The following is a 7,530-nucleotide window of genomic DNA, read 5'->3' as shown; positions in this document are numbered from 1 at the left end:
CAAGTCAATAAGACCAAGTGGGAAAAATAATAAAAGGGGCAATTTCTTAGAACTCTACTTGTAGACTACCATGCCAAGTCAATAAGACCAAGTTCCTAATTTCAAATTCATGTGTTGTAATACAACTGTTATGAAAGGTCTTAAACTTAGTTGTGGTTCTAAGTGGTTCAAAACAATGTGTTTTTGGGACTGATCATAATGTACTCAGGATTAATCATTTTTTTTGTTTTTCTAAAATTCGTATAAAACAGATTGATACTCCAAATTGAGTGATTCCAAATCGACCAAAACCTTAAGAGACCAAATTACAATTTTTATTTAGATACAAGAAATYTGYATTGGCCAYTAAGTAGGAGAAATATGCTCAAAAAGAGGAAGGACAGAAGTTGTAAGTGTGCCATATGAAACTGTACTAGGATAAGTGTTGAGTTTGATTTCTCAATGCGTATCCGACTGTCCTTTTTGAAGGAAAAGTTGTTTAAAAACATGTAGGACCTAAATAACTTATTATAATAATTAGGGTCTGGTTTTATGTTCTGCAGGTAATAACAAAGTCAATGATCCACTGGTTGAATTTTTAAAAATGACTTGTAGGTTGCTCAGTCTATCAAAAGCCATAGCATGCCACATGTATCTACATATATAAGGGTGGTTTACTTTGCAAACCACTATATTAGTACAAATCGTGCTACCCACCTTCCTACCGTAGATTTTAATGATATAGGATCAAGATGAGATTGTTATTTATGTTAATATAAAATATTAATATTTCATGAAGTAAAAAAAACATAGAAGGGCAAAATAGTCAAACTTACTAGTGCGCCTATTCCAAGAAACCAGATGAACTCTGTGATTTATGCAAACATGATCAAAACCCTGGTATTCAAATTAACAAAAGATTCAAACGCAAATCCGAATCGCAGATAACCATGGGCGATATCGTTAGCGGTAAGAAAATAGGGTTTGATTCATGGCTTTAGATCYCTAAAAGAATCATATTTGCTGATATATTACATCGAACAGGTCCAAAGACAAGCGAAAGACTGAAGCTTAAACATTCCTTCTCGAACTTCACCAATACAGAAATTACTGTTTCATTAATGAAACTTTTTGATGAAGTTGCCTTATGAAATTGTGTCATTGATGAAACTGTTTACACTCTTTCACGACACTGTTTCATTTATGCAAGAAACTGTTTGATGAAACTAAATAGAAATCGTTTCACTGATTTCATGAAAACAGAAATTGATGATTGAACAAAAAAAAAAAGAAAAAAAAATACAACWATAAACTAATAAAATATATCCATGCATGCATGAAATTGATCTCCCAGACCTCATGATGAAACAAACGAAATATTCACAAATATCAACGATACAAACGCTTCATCACTCTCGAAATATCTCGAACATGTGTGTGTGTGTGTGTGTATATATATATATATATATATATATATATAAGCACACAACATACTATGATTTTTATTAAATAACTAATATTACAGCATTTGTTATGTGGTTAGTCTCTTGGTTTTTGTATCTGATAGCCAAAGGAATGAAATCAGGGCTCTTAAAAGTCCCCTTTTTCCAGGGAAATTTCAAATCATCGAYGAATTTCCACTGACAATTAAAGAAAAAAGGTCAGTAATCTGTCGGTAATTAGCAATACGTTACCAACGAAAACAGTTAAAAACAATAAAATAGTATATCTATCGATGATCCGTCGAAAATTACTGATATAATACCGAGGGTCATTGAAATAATTTTTTGGTTCAATAGAAATTAGATTTAATTTGTCAATTACTAATTAGGATTTTGTTTCAATTTAAGCATCACATCTTTAGTTTAAGGATTCTCAATTTGGGAGTATGTTTGATGCATGGACTTTGAGTATGGCTGATTTGTTTTCTTTTACATGTCTTTTTAAGATATATATGATTCAATTTAATTTTTTAAATTATTGTTTAAACTTTAAAACACATAATAAGTACAAATCATATATGTGCTTGGGTATCACAATACATCATATATGTGCTTTGTGTGGTCGATCAGATATGTAACACAATGATATAACAATGCATCTTATATATGCTTGGGTATCACACTGTGTCTTTTGTTTAACAGAGTCAATATTTTTAGGTATCACAGTGGTATCACCAGAGGACGGTGGCCGGAGAGAGAAGAGAGGAGAAAATGAGAGAAAATACCTAAAATGTACTTGCATTAAAATTTTAATTCAAAATTACCAAAATTATAAATTTTCTAATTYATCTATTGATTTGTGGTTGAGATTGAATCTCACGGTTACTATAAACTAGTCAGTTCTTCTTTGAATGTACCTCTATATATATAATGGATTATATTAAAATTCAAAATAAACTAGATTCTAGTTCATACTAAATCATTCACCATACACACACATACATACACATATATACATATACATATACATACACATATATATATATATACACATATATATATATATGTATATATATATATATATATGGAAATTTGTTGATATTTAAAAGATATTTATAAAGACAAATGATTATATCAAAAACCAAAATAAACTATATTATTACACATATTACATAAAGATACAAACCAAACGTTTTTGTAACACCATATTTTATCTTCGAGACTTCAATGATGTCATTTTCAGCCCCTGAATTATCATCCCCAAATATCTGCTTTGTAATTTCCAATTCATGATATGTACGAAACCAAAGCACAAAAYCATAAAGCTATCCAATCAAGAGCTTATTCAAAATAGCTTATTACGATAACACCGATCTGAACAGTTTATTTACGGAGTCTAACCTGCATGGAGCAGAAATGACCAAAAACCCCCGATAGCCTAGACAACGAAGAACACCGGAATGGCGATAGCAAGTATCACCGACAATTTACATGTTTTCTTTTTATTTGAGCTGCTCGTTAACAAAGGGTTTCCTGTATATCTGTCAAATAATTTACAAAAACATTTTCAAAATACAAAGACATTTAAAAAAAATACAGAATAAAATAACATAAAGATTAACTTACGATAAATTTAACTGGGAATTTCTTAATAGTGACCTCGGTATGGATCCCTTGAATTGATTATCCGCCAAATTTCTACATGAAAAATAGAAAATAATATAAATTAGAATAACTGAAGTTTGATACTATTAATATTTGGCAAAAATACAATAAAGTCTGTCTTAATTTTATTTAGTGTAAAAAAWTTTCTTTTCTCAATCAGTATAAAGTTTTAAAATATCTTATTTAATACAATACAGATCCCGATTTTTAACTCACTAATCATCTACTGATTTTGTAACATTTGATGACATGACTGTTAATTTTATCTTTCAATTCATTCATAAATTCTTTTGTAAACAGACGTTCACACATAAGATCGATGTTATGCTTGGAATTAAGAACTCACAGTTGTTTAAGGTTTAACATATCGCCAARGAAATCAGGTACAGATCCAGTCAARCTGTTATTATGTAAATCTCTGCARATATAAAAYAGATATTATATAATAATTATTTAATTATGACTAATAAATAATTAAAAAAAATGATTTAATTAAATTATAAATTCACATTATTTCAAGAGCATCCATGCTCCTAAAGTCCGGAAGTGGCCCAGAGAGGCTATAGCCATTCAGATTTCTGTCAAAAAAAAAAAGAAAAAAAAAAAAGACATTTATATAAAAATCAAAATTAAATCAATTTTTTTTATTAACTTGGATATCTAACTCTCTATGCGAGCCGACTAATCTCAGGACGACCACTTGCTTTGCAGATATCTCGGAGTCACTGTATTTGAACCTCCGTGGCCACAAAGAGATTTTTATTCCTTCTTGTATTTGAACATGAATCCTCCTGGTACTTTTGACCTTTGGAGCGAAGCTCAAACCAAGCAGGGACCACCCTTGTGGTTAAAATATAAAAATAAAGAGGAACGAGAAGATGGTTTTTACAGCGATGTTACACGAGGTCTAGGATCATCGTTGCATTCGATCCAATCCCATGAATATGGCGCGGGAAGACACGGGTCTCCGCCCCAATCGTTTAAAACGTCAAATGCGCTTTTAAGAGAATCTAAACCTTCGGCTACATTGATAAACGGGAAAAAAATATATAATAAGTTGTTCGTGTGATAAAATGGAAGCTAAAAATCTTCAACTGTGTAAAAAAAACAGAGCGTGTTAAAAAATATACCATCGTTGTCGTCGGTCCCATTGGTTAGGGCATCACTGATCGAAAAGATCTCGATGGCATTGATGAGAGGGGGAAGCGTGGAATCATCGGTAGCAATGATGGAGAAGTTAATGGTGCCATTGACGGAGAGATCCGAGACGAGTAATTGAGACACATAACCGATACGGGGTACAATTGGGAGTGAGAAGTTATCATCGTCTTTGTAGATTTCAAAAGATCGGTATTCTCCGAGTCCGAGCCCTTGGACTTCAGTGAAATACCAGTTTATGTACATTGGATAACGAGTGCTGTACTTAACGATAGGGTAGTTCAAGGTTATGGAATAATTTGTGTCCATTGTCGCAATCGCACCATTCATGACCCGTGTAGGAGGATTATCGATTGAATTGTCATCGATGGTATATGTGTTGTTAAGACGTACTAGTCCAATACCAATGTCACCGGGAAACCACATTCTATCATACGGGTCTTCCGGAAACCTTAAAAGTTAAAAAGATTTTGCATTAATCGAATATTCTAAAACATGGATAGAGGACACTAGGGGTGCTCATGGGTTGGGTTGATCGAGTTGAAGACATTTGAACAATCCAACCCAATGCTTGTGGTTTGAAAAAAACTTAACCCAACCCAATCCAAAGCAAAGTGCAACCCTATAGTTGTAACTTGCATACCTGATTATACTTCCATCAGATAGGCCATAACCAATCCTATAGTTGGTGAGTAATGCGTAATCCGGACCGATACCGTTGTAGGCTTCGGGGTCGATGCCACGGACTTCAAGAGACGATATAAACGGAACCTGGTTCGGAAATTTTCATGCCACACAGACACTGATAACGTCCCTTTTCACAACATAAATAGCTTCATAGAATTTTGCTTCCGAAGTGTCTACAGTGATCCAAAAGTTCCCATCGAAATGAAGGTCAAACGTCGGAGCAGAGTTCCTTCCGTCGTAGTTCCCGTAGTTAAAAACCACACGAACCAAAACCTTTTGCCCCTCTTCCGCTTCTATTGAATAGCAATTCTTGTTACGGGTGTTATCGAAAGCCCTCAATGTGTCGTAAACACGAGATATCGAGTAATCAGATTTYACCTCGTGCGAAACACCCTGCGAGATCAACTTATCGTCCCCGTTCCATTCGATAAGGTTTTCATCAGTGAAATTATTCGATCCCCCGCAATCTATGCTCACGAAGTCTAGTTCTGCAAAGGAAACGAATCAAAACTCCATAACTTTTTGGAAAACTATATATATATATATATATATATATATATATATATATATATATATATATATACACATTGTATACGATTCCTGAGTTCCTAATCACTTTTAAGTTCTTAACTATATATATATATATATATTGTACATGAACACCTATGAACCAAGACATCTAGGATTGTGTGTTTTCATACGTGCTCACATGTCTTCACATGTTCTGTGTGTGTATATATATTCATATGAACATCTAGTGACTTGAATATACATGAACACTTATGAATCACAGCATCTAAGGCTGTGTGATTTCTGATGTGTTCATATGTCTGTGTGTGTCCGTAGATGCTTTGGTTCATAGGTTTATCCATATTAGCTTGGACGATATCGAAAACTTTACTATCGAGAATCTTTTAACAATCACAAATTCAATAACATTATAGATAGATAAATCAAATTTCAAAAACAATCACAAATTGAAAAACAAGATCAATATTAAATCATCATCAATTATGAGATTTTTAAATTTTGTAACTCCCAATTAATGATATGGGAGTTACACAAAATGATAAAATTACTTAATTACCCTTGTTATTAACATATGAGATGTATGTAAAACTAAAGAAAAGATGGATTTTCATTGGTTGAGCTTGGTTAACAAAGTTAACACAATAATCTTGGTTAACATTTGAACCAAACTCTCTCTCTCTCTCTCTCTCTATATATATATATACATACATATGTAGACTTGGGATCATGTGAGACCAAGAGTTTTTCGTGAGACCCGTAAGACCAATTCTCAACTTTTGGATTAAATCTACAATCTGAACATTCATAATCACAAATTGTCACAAGACTTCTCAATAATCACAAAATTGTCACCGTGCAACTTTAGACCATTAGATCATTAGCTTATAGATCAATCAACATAAATTGGTCTTACGAGTCTCACGAAAAACCCTTGGTCTCACGTGAACCAACCTTACATATGTATATATACATACATATGTATATATACATATACATATATGTATGTATATATACATATGTATGTATATATACATACATATATATATATATATATATATATATATATGTTTGTGTGTGTGTATAGAGTAAGCTTACCGTTACCGTCGCCGGAGGCGGAAATAGTAGACAGAAAGAGGAGATGAATTAGAAGCAGAAGCCATAAATGAGTGGGCATGGAGATGGAGGAGATGAATAGAAATGGCGTTTATGCCCATTGCTTCTGCTCCTTTAAATAAAAATATTTCAAAATAATACCAAAAAGCATTATTTAATAAAACAATTAATACCAAAATTAGCATGTGTGAACAAAATATCAAATGATATTTAGGTAAAAAGTAATCTATCTTTGATACACGAATTGTCAGACATATGAACAACTTGTGTATATCCTCAAAAGACATCAAACAAAAAAGATTAGACATATGAACAACATGTGAACCGTATGAACATCTTCTGTATATTCAGGAGTCAACTCTGTTGTATGTACATGAACACCTACGAAGCTTGTGTTCACATGAATCACAGATATTGTTCATATTCATGTGATGTGAGTGTGCATATGTATCGATATGAACATCTATTGCCTTTGATATGTGTTCATTTAAACGAATTCAAATGCCATACTAATCACTTATCAATAGGAACGCTTTGATCATTTTCTTCATTATCGGAATTCGAATTGCGAATGTAGTCATAGACGATTTTAACTTTCTCATTTCCATTGTTGTCGATCTGTTTTACAATAGGTTTATCCATATTACTCGGACGATATCGAAATCTTTTACACTTACGAAATCAATATYATTATAGRTAGAACATCATTTGTAAATTAGAAACATGAACACGTATGAAAACCAATTTCAATATTACATCATGATCAATTAGTGATATTTTTCAGATTTGTAACTCCCAATTAATTATTTTGGGAGTTACATAAATGAAAAATTACCTAATTACCTTTGTAGTTAATATATGAGTTACATTTGAAACTAAAGAAAAGATGGAATATGATTGGTTGAGTTTGATTAACAAAGTTAATACAAAATTCTTGGTTAACATTTGAACCAAG

The 7,530-nt window shown here is 32.3% G+C and overlaps 1 pseudogene; it reads right to left on the bottom strand.

Annotated features, from left to right (window-relative positions):
- Positions 1–2,744: 2,744 nt before the first annotated feature.
- LOC112500042 lies at positions 2,745–6,636 on the bottom strand (annotated as a pseudogene).
- Positions 6,637–7,530: the final 894 nt, after the last annotated feature.

Source organism: Cynara cardunculus (genome assembly GCF_001531365.2).
Source record: "Cynara cardunculus var. scolymus isolate 2C chromosome LG 17, CcrdV1, whole genome shotgun sequence".
Lineage (NCBI taxonomy): Eukaryota > Viridiplantae > Streptophyta > Magnoliopsida > Asterales > Asteraceae > Cynara > Cynara cardunculus.
The sequence above is the reverse complement of the archived record's forward strand: the minus strand, read 5'-3'. Positions and strand labels throughout refer to the sequence as shown.